Source organism: Uranotaenia lowii, chromosome 1 (assembly GCF_029784155.1).
Source record: "Uranotaenia lowii strain MFRU-FL chromosome 1, ASM2978415v1, whole genome shotgun sequence".
Taxonomy (NCBI): domain Eukaryota; kingdom Metazoa; phylum Arthropoda; class Insecta; order Diptera; family Culicidae; genus Uranotaenia; species Uranotaenia lowii.
In genome coordinates, this window is record NC_073691.1 from 190,527,189 (window position 1) to 190,537,435 (window position 10,247).

General features: G+C 34.9%; 1 long non-coding RNA gene across 1 annotated transcript; it reads right to left on the bottom strand.

The window, feature by feature from the left end:
- Positions 1–4,316: 4,316 nt before the first annotated feature.
- LOC129740108 (uncharacterized) lies at positions 4,317–4,813 on the bottom strand. Its single transcript, XR_008736110.1, has 2 exons — positions 4,675–4,813; positions 4,317–4,619 (listed from the first exon to the last, which is right to left on the bottom strand). It is a non-coding gene; the product is annotated as an uncharacterized LOC129740108 (long non-coding RNA).
- Positions 4,814–10,247: the final 5,434 nt, after the last annotated feature.

Genomic DNA, 10,247 nt, shown 5'->3' on the forward strand with positions numbered 1-10,247 from the left:
TATTCGCACCACCAGCCTTTACTTCTTTCATGTTTTTCAGAAGAAATGTCACAAGTCTCTCAGGCATGATTCCAAGTCCATAATCAGAAAACATGGATATTAGTTGTTAGCTTTTTGTTTTTTTGGAGCACTGGCATTTCTGAAACGCTTTGTTAAAATTGATTTTTTTAAATCAATTCATTAATGATAAACATTCAAAAGAGATTATTGTCATGTTATTGCTGGATAAAAGCTCGGTATAATGTCCTTTGACCTAAGATCTGGACTTGATAAATGATCTAACAAACTTTATAGTTTGATAATGATAAACCAATTTGTTTGAAAATGTTCAAATATTAACAAGAAAAATCTAGCATGAGACAATAACAATACCATCTTTTAATACGAATCGTTTAAAACCCCATTTTTTGCCAAATTGAAAAGCGAAACCCGTTATCTAGTAAAGAGAAAATAACGATATTTCTACGTTAATTTCGTGATATTTTTTTCCTTAACTATTATTAGTAAGCAAAATTTTGATAAACAGTTAAGCAGTTGACCGATTGAATTTAAATCTTTTTCTTAAAAAAACACTTTATGACACATTCCACCGTGACGTGAAATCGCTTTTCCGGACTTTTCTGCACTGTTATCGTTCTAGAAGTCAACTAATTTACTTGAAAATAAAAAAAATTGTAGCAAACGGTCGCAAATTGAATTTCCTTCAAAATGAATATAATTTGGTCATTACAAAATTTAAGTTGTTTTTGTTGTGATTGATTACTTTTGTGACGTGAATTCACGCTAGAATTAACCATTTCGGACTTTAGTATTTAATCCAGAACCTCTAGCAGATCATCGATGCTGCATAAGCAGTTCAAGTAAAAAGAAGAAGAAGAAGAAGAAGAAGGACTTTAGTACATACATCTTTGAATTCCTGTTCTCTCTGTGGAAATAGAATATCGGTGTCTTCAAATGAGTTGTAAAGAAAACAATTACCCACAATTTGATGTACGGAGCTCCTCGATTGAACAACAACGAACGAAGTTATGCTGATTTAAAGTTGTGAAGTGAATTCACTCAGTTCAAACAGAACAGGGTAGTTGACTGAATTCACGTCACGAAATATAAAGTTATACTGTGGTTATACTGAACCATTCTTTGGAGTCTTTAAATTTTATGTACACTTTCAAAAACGATATTTTGTTGTTCCGACTTTTACAATCATAAATTTTTAGTATCTGCACCTAACTTTTTCCTTATTTTGATTGACACTTGAATAGCAACATATTGAGGGATCATATGTTAAAATAACTACTGTCTTTATTTAAAGATTCACCAAAAAAAAAATATTTTTTTTCAATCTTTTTGTATTTTTATTTGAAAATAATGAACTTATTAAAAATTCAACTAAATTATGCTCGATTTGTCAAAATCCGACCATCTGGAGGGTCAAAACAGCTTTCAGAGCTCATTTTCATATAAAATTTAACGAAAAATCAAATTTTGTGACGTGAATTCACTCATTCGCGCTGTTGTAACTCAGCTAGATTCCAACCGATTTCTATAAATTTTAGTGTTTCAGGATCATCTTATCATTTTTAAAGAAAATCTCATTTTTTTATTTAAAAAAAGTCAGAGTTTTCTCGTAAAATTAAAAACTTTCTTTTTGTGACGTAAATTCACTCATTTGCGACTGTTTTTGATCGCTTTTCAAACCAACTATATTGGATATTAACAAATTCTTTTTTCAACAAAATGAAGTCGTGTTTTTTGGCTTCTGAACATACTAAAAATATTTCCGAAAAAAAATCATCCATATATTAAAATTAATGATTTTGTAAAAGTTGTCAAAAACACCACTTTTTTCAACAAAAAAACTGATTTTCAAAATCATCTAACACATGTGTAAAAAAACTTTTTTCTCTTTTTTCCGTTGGTTTAGTGTGATTTGAATTATCAAAATTATAGACAATTTTGAGATTTTTTGATACGCGAATGGATAAAAATCACTTTTGAGCGGTACAAGCGCGTGGAATGTGTCTTATGCGCATCCAAATCTATGTATTTTTTGAAACAATAGAATTTGTTGGTTTACTAAAATTTTTATGGTGCAAGAATAGAAACGAACAATTTCATTTATTATAACTGGCATCCCTGATCAAGTCGAGTCGGAATACACACTATTCACAAGTTAGACGAATTTCTCGAATTAATGCTTCCATTTTGTCCGCTAGATGATGCTGATGGTGTCGCCTTCTCATTATATGAAGAAAATAAGTGTGGTGAATATTGTTTCAATTATATTTGATCAAGGGTGAAAATTATCGTAAGGAATGCATCGAAAAACGGCTTGTTCCTTTTTATCGTCATCATACAAGCCCACCATTGTTCTGGCCTGACCTTGCTTCCACACACAACGCTTCAGCTACTCTCAAACTACTGAAATCCTTCAAGATATGTATTGTTGAGAAAGAGGACAATCCGCCAAATTGTCCAGAACTGGGCCCGGTAGAGCGTTATTGGGCAATCATCAAGCACAATCTTCGGGAGGATGGCAGAGAAGCACTGTCCATCTACGAGTTCAAGAAAATGTGCACAAAAGCCAGCCGAAAATTCAAACCGAAAACTGTTAAGAGGCTTATGAGGGGAGTTCGAGGAAAAGTGCACCAATTTAACCGTTGAAAACTTTTGGTTAAATTTCTCACTTTCTTCTTGATCTGGATAAGTTTTGAAATGTTTTAGAATGTTTTGTTTGGTCAATAAATGAATAAGATATCGTCAAAACAAAGGGTCCGTTTTATAAAATGAACACTCCTTATGTTAAGCAAAATATCACTTTGACTTCAACAAAATTATACCATGATTTGATTCAGACGTCGATGTCACAGAAAACCGATGTTAATTGCGATATTCCGGAACATGTTTCATACAGCTCAGCTATTTAAAACTTGATACTAGAATATAATGAAAATTTTAAAAAGCACTGATTTTAATCCATTCAAATTTAAACTTACAACTTTCAAATCAACCGTCTCTGCCGGTTCCTGGAAGACTTCCTTGTTGTAATTTAGATCCTCTTGTTTGATCTAGAAAAGAAATTATTATCAAAACAATTTTGCACCATAAAATACTTGGAATTACCTAAAAAATTTTAACGTAGCCAAGCTCCATGATGGTTTCAGTTGTTTTGTTTCAAATTCGAAATGACACGATTGCTGTGATAAGTTAGAACTCGTTTTCAAGAGGCGTACAAAATTGACGATGAGAGAAAAAGTGCGAAATCGTAGAGCGAAATTTGAGGTTGGCGAAATGTTTTTGAGCAAACTCTGGCGCGAAAACATGTGATTTAATTATATATAAGCAAATGTAGCCATGGACACTTATTAGGAGGAAGGTTTGGTACGCAAATAAAGTTGTTTATTATTTAGAACAAATAGCGTCGCCGTGCTGGGCTTCAGGAAGAAAGTGCGTAAATAAAAGGGTGTTTTGATTGTGATGTTTGAAATTATACTAAAAATTAGATGCCGTCGGTGAAAAGCGAATTCAACGTCGAGACGCTGATGAACGTTTGTGACGTAGCAATTAAAACATTGAAAAAACTTATTCTCACACTCGCCTCATAGAGTTGAAACAACTGACCCTCTCACTGACATGTTTAAACAATTAAAAAAATGTCTAAATTTTGGGAAAAAAAAATTGTTTGGTCCCAAATTGCGTACAAAATTGGGAAAATAGCGATTCTTCGTAACTAACCAACAACAGGATTTCTTTAAAGGGCGCTTTAATGCATCCCGAATACGAAAATATTGTAACACAACAGTTCCTGTAGCAGTTATAAAACGATTAGAAACAGCGTAAAAAAACGTTTAGATAATGATATCTGAAACCATAAAAAACATTGCACTTATCTTGAATTCCAAAACGACGGTCTGTTGAATATGGCGTTAAGTTATGTTACTGTTTAAAACTATTAAAACCTCTGTATGGAGACACTGTTCTAGGAACAGTCGGGATATGGTTTATAAAACGCTTATGAATAACGTTTTCAGCGCACTAAACTGTTCCTAGAATGAACATATGTAGGCATATTTTGAACGATTTATCAAACCGTTAATCGAACTGTTACGGAAATCGGTGCACGAACCGTTCGATCCAAAATTACTTTTTTTTGATGGCCTCATATAACGTAACCATTGAAAAAAACTATAAGATTGTATCGTTAAACTGCTAAGAGACGATAACCTCAAAGCTTTTTTGTACCCTCACCCACACAAAGATGAAAATATTTTGGGAATTTTCGGATTTTCATTATTTAATAAATTCATACTTTCAACTCATCTTCATTGAGATTTTATTAGGTACTTACACAACGGTGTACAGCCGCTACGGAATGCCTGGTAAACAGCTAGGCCGACGGACCAGGACCCTGGAAAAAACCTAACCATTCCGGGGGATCCGCCTGGAACGACAAGTACTTGTTTAGGACCACTCCATACCCTTCCGACTTTGTTTTCATCAGCTCCTAAACCAGGTTTCACACACGACACACGGGCGGAACATTGTCGCAGCTGCTGGATCCAGAATCCTCACTCCTCCTTCTTTCAACGTGATGCATGGCTCCTTCAGCGAAAATGTTGCTGAAAAAAAGCCCTTTTTATGTTTGTTATTGTTAATGTATAAAATTAGATTTACCTGTTGCGATCATCGCTAGAAAAAGTCCCTGTATATATGTACTCAACATCCGATTTGCGGCTGCCGATTGCCGTCCGGCAAATCACAATCGGAGAAAACTTTGGTGCTGGTATTTACCGGTACGGAACTTTGAAACGCGAAAAACGAAGGCTTCTTTTTCCTCTTTTTTGTGTTGTCGGCAGTGATGTCAACTAGACTGTTTTTTTAAATTGTATCAATGTGGAATGAAAATGTGAAAATAAAAAGTGTTATTGGAGATTAATTTTTATTTTATCTTTTCATCGTCTCAGCAGGGAGTGGGGGGGAAGGGGGGGGGGGGGGGGGTTCAGGTGAGTTTTCATTACGTCGTATGAAACACCCCAAGAATTCACAGAAAACTACTGCAAAAGTTATCAAAACAACTTTAAAATTTGTATCTGACGTATAGAATATGTTTCTCAGGCTGCAAATATTCTAAATCGAATTAAGTTACGACTAGTTTATGTCAGTTTTTGTATTATATTTTTTCGTAACAAAAACTCCTTCTTTACATTTTGTTTCATACGACGTAATGATAGCTCACGCGAGTTGTGAATGTAGCATAATTAATGAGTAACAAAAAATATTTTTAATAGATTCGACATGTTAAACTCAACTCAAGGCTCAACAGCGTGAGTAAAATTTAGAATAGAATACCAAAAGATTTGGTTGGTATTTATAAAACTTGAAATTAAATTTTGAATCTAACGTTGCACCGCCATCAACTATAATTTTTTGTCCATAACAAATAAGATATATCAAAAATCGAAAGATTTTTTCTATAATGAACTTTTTATAATTATTATAACTCTTATAACTATTTGATACATGATAAGATAATAGATTGTAGCATTAAAGATAAATAACAACTCCTTAAACGACGAAGCCATTGTATTAGCAACAAAAATGTATTCATTTTATGTATCTGTTTAGAATAAATAAAATAAATTACTCAATATATTTATTTATTTAAAATACATACATTTTCACAAATCAGTGCTAATTTTTTTTTTCGATTCATCTGGCATCTCTGACCCGCGTTTTGGTCATTTTGACGTGAGTTTGACATATGACGTAAACGCTATGTGTTAAGGTTCGAGAACAGTTTTATGATTATTTATAAAATTGAAGTAAATCGTTTAAACCTTCATTCACCTTTTCAGATACCGTCACTTATTTACATGAACGTTCATATTTCTTTTTTATCGTTGTCGAAGTACTGGACTGGAATCCAGATGGGCATCGAAGAAGAGGCAGGCCCAAAAGCTCGTGGCGGCGAAGTCTAGCCGCTGAAATCCGCACAGTTGACGAGAACCTTGGCTGGCAGCAAGTGAAGACGCTGGCTCCGGATCGCCAGCAGTGGAGATCTTTTATCTCAGCCCTATGCGCCGGTCAATCGGCGCTGGACCCTTAGGTAGGTAGGTAGGTTGTCGAAGTACAGTTTAAAACAATAGCTACGTTCATCGAAACAATCACTATTTCTAGAGCCGTAGATGTATCGTACTGATTATTCAAGATATAGTTTTTTGGTATGCGGGATGCCCTCTAATGATTTCGTGATGTGGATCTTTACACTGATTTCAGTAAAGCCTTTACATACTTTTAATCTTCAAATTACAAACGATAGGCCTTCAAATCATACTTCATCGATCGAACACAACCTGCTCGTTTCAAAAACGAACTTTCCATGTCCGCGGTGTTCATGTCCGGTGTGCCTCAAGGGTCTCATCTTGAACCTCTCTTTTTCATACTGTTCGTAAATGACATTTCTTTCATTCCAAACGCATTAAATATTTAATACATGATGAAGATATACAACTTTTGGTAAAAATAGAAGAGTATTTCAACATCTTATCGAAAACCTCTTGAAAGAAGTCATTTTTCCTTTAGTTTTATAGATTCGTATGTATTTATATTTTATAGCAAAATTTTATAGCAACCTTTCAATTTGTAATAGAACCTCAATTCTTCATGGGAACTAAATTAATCGATAAAAAGCTAAAGATCTAGAAAAAAAATCAGGCATTATTAAAAAAGATTAAAAAGAAAAATTCAAACACAAATTAAACACACTGTTTCTACTTATGTAGAGAAGATAAGGGCATAACAAGCATCCGGGGCGAACCGGGCATCCCTGTTATCCAAGACGAAACGTATTTTCTCAGATAAATCTTTTCGAGGAAAAGTTCCGTAGTTCCTATTGTATTGATTTTGACTCAAGAAGAACTTTCTAACTAAGTTCGCAAGTGACAAAAATATTATAATTTTTGTGCACCGGAAAATAAGCTCTAATGATCGTCAAATCATCTTTATCCATAATGTACGCACTGCAACATGATTTATACATTGTTTCTCAATATTCATTTCATTCAATTTTTAATTTTTCCCCATAATCAATTCAATAAAAACGAGTTTTTACTTTAACTTGTTGACGAACAGAGCACAATTGATCGGGACACGACGAGCACTTTCTACAGTAGAATCTAGCAGCGAATTCAACTCGATGGAGTCAACTGAATTACAGAGCTACAGCTTGACTAATACTTATCTGACGATTAGGCCTATTGGTTAGGTGTTGGTGAGGAAATCAGAAGAGTCGAGTTCGATTCCAGGTCGACGCATTTTTTTTTCATTTACCATGCAAGATAGATTGTTCCGATTGTTGCCTTATACGGATAGTAGCAATAATGTAACTCGCATATTATAGCTGTTTTGTATGATTAAATAAGCGTCTTTCTTAAGGCGACCTCAATGCCCTCATTTCCCCTATGATGTTTAAAATGTAAGTGGAGAGACCAATCATTTGTAAAGCGCTTGAATGGTTTTTTTTTGTTTGTAATAACAAACAAATTCATTTGCTATCCATTGCTCTATAATTATATGTGGCAAATTCATCAATGGAAAAATACATTGAGTTAGACGTCTCGAACCAAACCGGTGCAACTTATAACCATTGAAATGACTGAAATTTTTGCTGGATGCATACGCACGCTCCGCAATATAGTTGAGCAAAAACTTTAACCTTAATTATTATGGCATTCAATAATGGTTAGTGGCAACTATTTTACTGGTTCCTTCCGATCGCGTCCATAATTTCGAAGGATGGTTGTTGGGTACAATCTAAATGAAAAACAAAAACGCTAAGAAAGCAATTCCGCGATCGCCATTGGTACAATAATTACTGTCACATTCCACCGCACGTCGTCCATTATTATGGATTGGTAAAATGCCCTTTCGTTGGCCACAAGAACTTCCCCGAAAAAAACGGCACCCGTAATTATATCAAACGTCCGTCCCCAATGCTGCAAGTTTGCGGCCATTCCACGCAACGTTTCTCCAGAAAAGGTCATTCCATAAACATATTCGTGTCCATATTGGTGCGGTTGGGTTTCGCTCCGGTTTTGCAACGCCGAGTGAGTGTGTGGCTTCCATGGCTGGATCCGATCTCCAGGGCAATCGGGACCCTTACCCGTTTGTTGATCGCTGCTCGTCCGGCATCTGCAATTAATTGTTTATTGAATTTAAATTTTGCTACCGAGAGTAATTAGCCCTCGTTTGGTTCCGAGGACCTAAGGCACTGGGTCTTGGAAGAGTTTCGAGGAGTACTGGCACCAGTATCACCAAGAAGATACCGGTTCTGTGAGGGCCGCAGTACGTGCCTTCGCACGAGATCCCGTCCACTCGACACACAGTTCATCCGGTTTTGGCGAGGGCTTCCGATTGATATTTCCGTCACGTTTGTCTGTACCAGGAAAATGTGCAGCTTGTGCACTGGGTGTCAGGTGAAATTTACCGAACTGTTGTGACAGGTTTCGTTTTTGGGTTGCTTCAAGACCTACCAGAGTCAGGTGGACTAGGTCGATTTCCGAGCGAATAGGAATCAGCTATTCAATAAACAACTAAAACCTACACTTTCCAGAAACCACTACTTGATCTTGAATCTTGAATCTTGAATCTGAATCTTGAATCTGAATCTTGAATGTGAATCTTGAATCTGAATCTTGAATCTGAATCTTGAATCTGAATCTTGAATCTGAATCTTGAATCTGAATCTTGAATCTGAATCTTGAATCTGAATCTTGAATCTGAATCTTGAATCTGAATCTTGAATCTGAATCTTGAATCTGAATCTTGAATCTGAATCTTGAATCTGAATCTTGAATCTGAATCTTGAATCTGAATCTTGAATCTGAATCTTGAATCTGAATCTTGAATCTGAATCTTGAATCTGAATCTTGAATCTGAATCTTGAATCTGAATCTTGAATCTGAATCTTGAATCTGAATCTTGAATCTGAATCTTGAATCTGAATCTTGAATCTGAATCTTGAATCTGAATCTTGAATCTGAATCTTGAATCTGAATCTTTAATCTGAATCTTTAATCTGAATCTTGAATCTGAATCTTGAATCTGAATCTTGAATCTGAATCTTGAATCTGAATCTTGAATCTGAATCTTGAATCTGAATCTTGAATCTGAATCTTGAATCTGAATCTTGAATCTGAATCTTGAATCTGCATCTTGAGTCTGAATCTTGAATCTGAATTTTGAATCTTAATCTTGAATCCGAATCTCGAATCTTGAATTTAGTTTCTTGATTGTGATCCTACATAACACAACGCGGATATCACATGATCTTTCTAAACCATAAAATAAATGATAATGTTCAAAGATATTAAATACACATATCTCTAATTAATGGTCGATTTCCGAACAGCCGTAGAAAATTAAGCTCAATCTTGATCTTTCCAGCAATCAACGCTACAGCCCCGGATGATGGTTTTGTTTTATTGATTCTTAATTTATTTGAACTGCTGGATACCATCCCTAAGAGGTTTCCACGATCATCGCGTTGTCGTAAGCGTTTTTTTTTTAGTGTTTTTTGTTCGACTGTCTCCAAAAGCTAGCAAAGACTTAAAGTACAGATCGGTCGTAACTTTCGTAAATACTCGCAGCTACCTAGGGGAGGAGCGGGCTATATGCGCCTATTAAGCAGAACACTGATTTAATCAATTATCACATCGAATATGTGTACAAAAACTATATACACGTGTGCAGGCATCTGTTTTCTATACAATGGGGCACTTTTTATGTTAAAATTTTCTTCTGTTTCCAAGAAAACGATTTTATTGTAAGTGTTGTCAAAAATGCCGAACCTCAAACAGTGCGGGCTAAATGCGCCTATTTATGTTTTGAACATAATTTCAGTTTTTGGGCAATATTTCCGTATAATTTCATTGAAACTGCTAGAAAGTAACAATTTCCGTACGACGAAGCTGAAGTTTTATAAAAATCTATGTATATTATAATTTTATGAAATAAAACAAAAGTTAGGGTTGCCATACTATGGAGTCAGTTCATCCGTGAGAAAAACTTTATCAAATCTGTTTTTAGATCTTCAATTCTCTCTTAAGATGTTATTCAGAGCTTAGATTTGAAGGTTCAATGATTAAATTCATTTATTTATTCTATTTAACCTGTTATTTTAGGATGGAGGCATTTTACAAACATGATGGGGGCATACAAAAACACTCTATTATTCCACTATATAATCA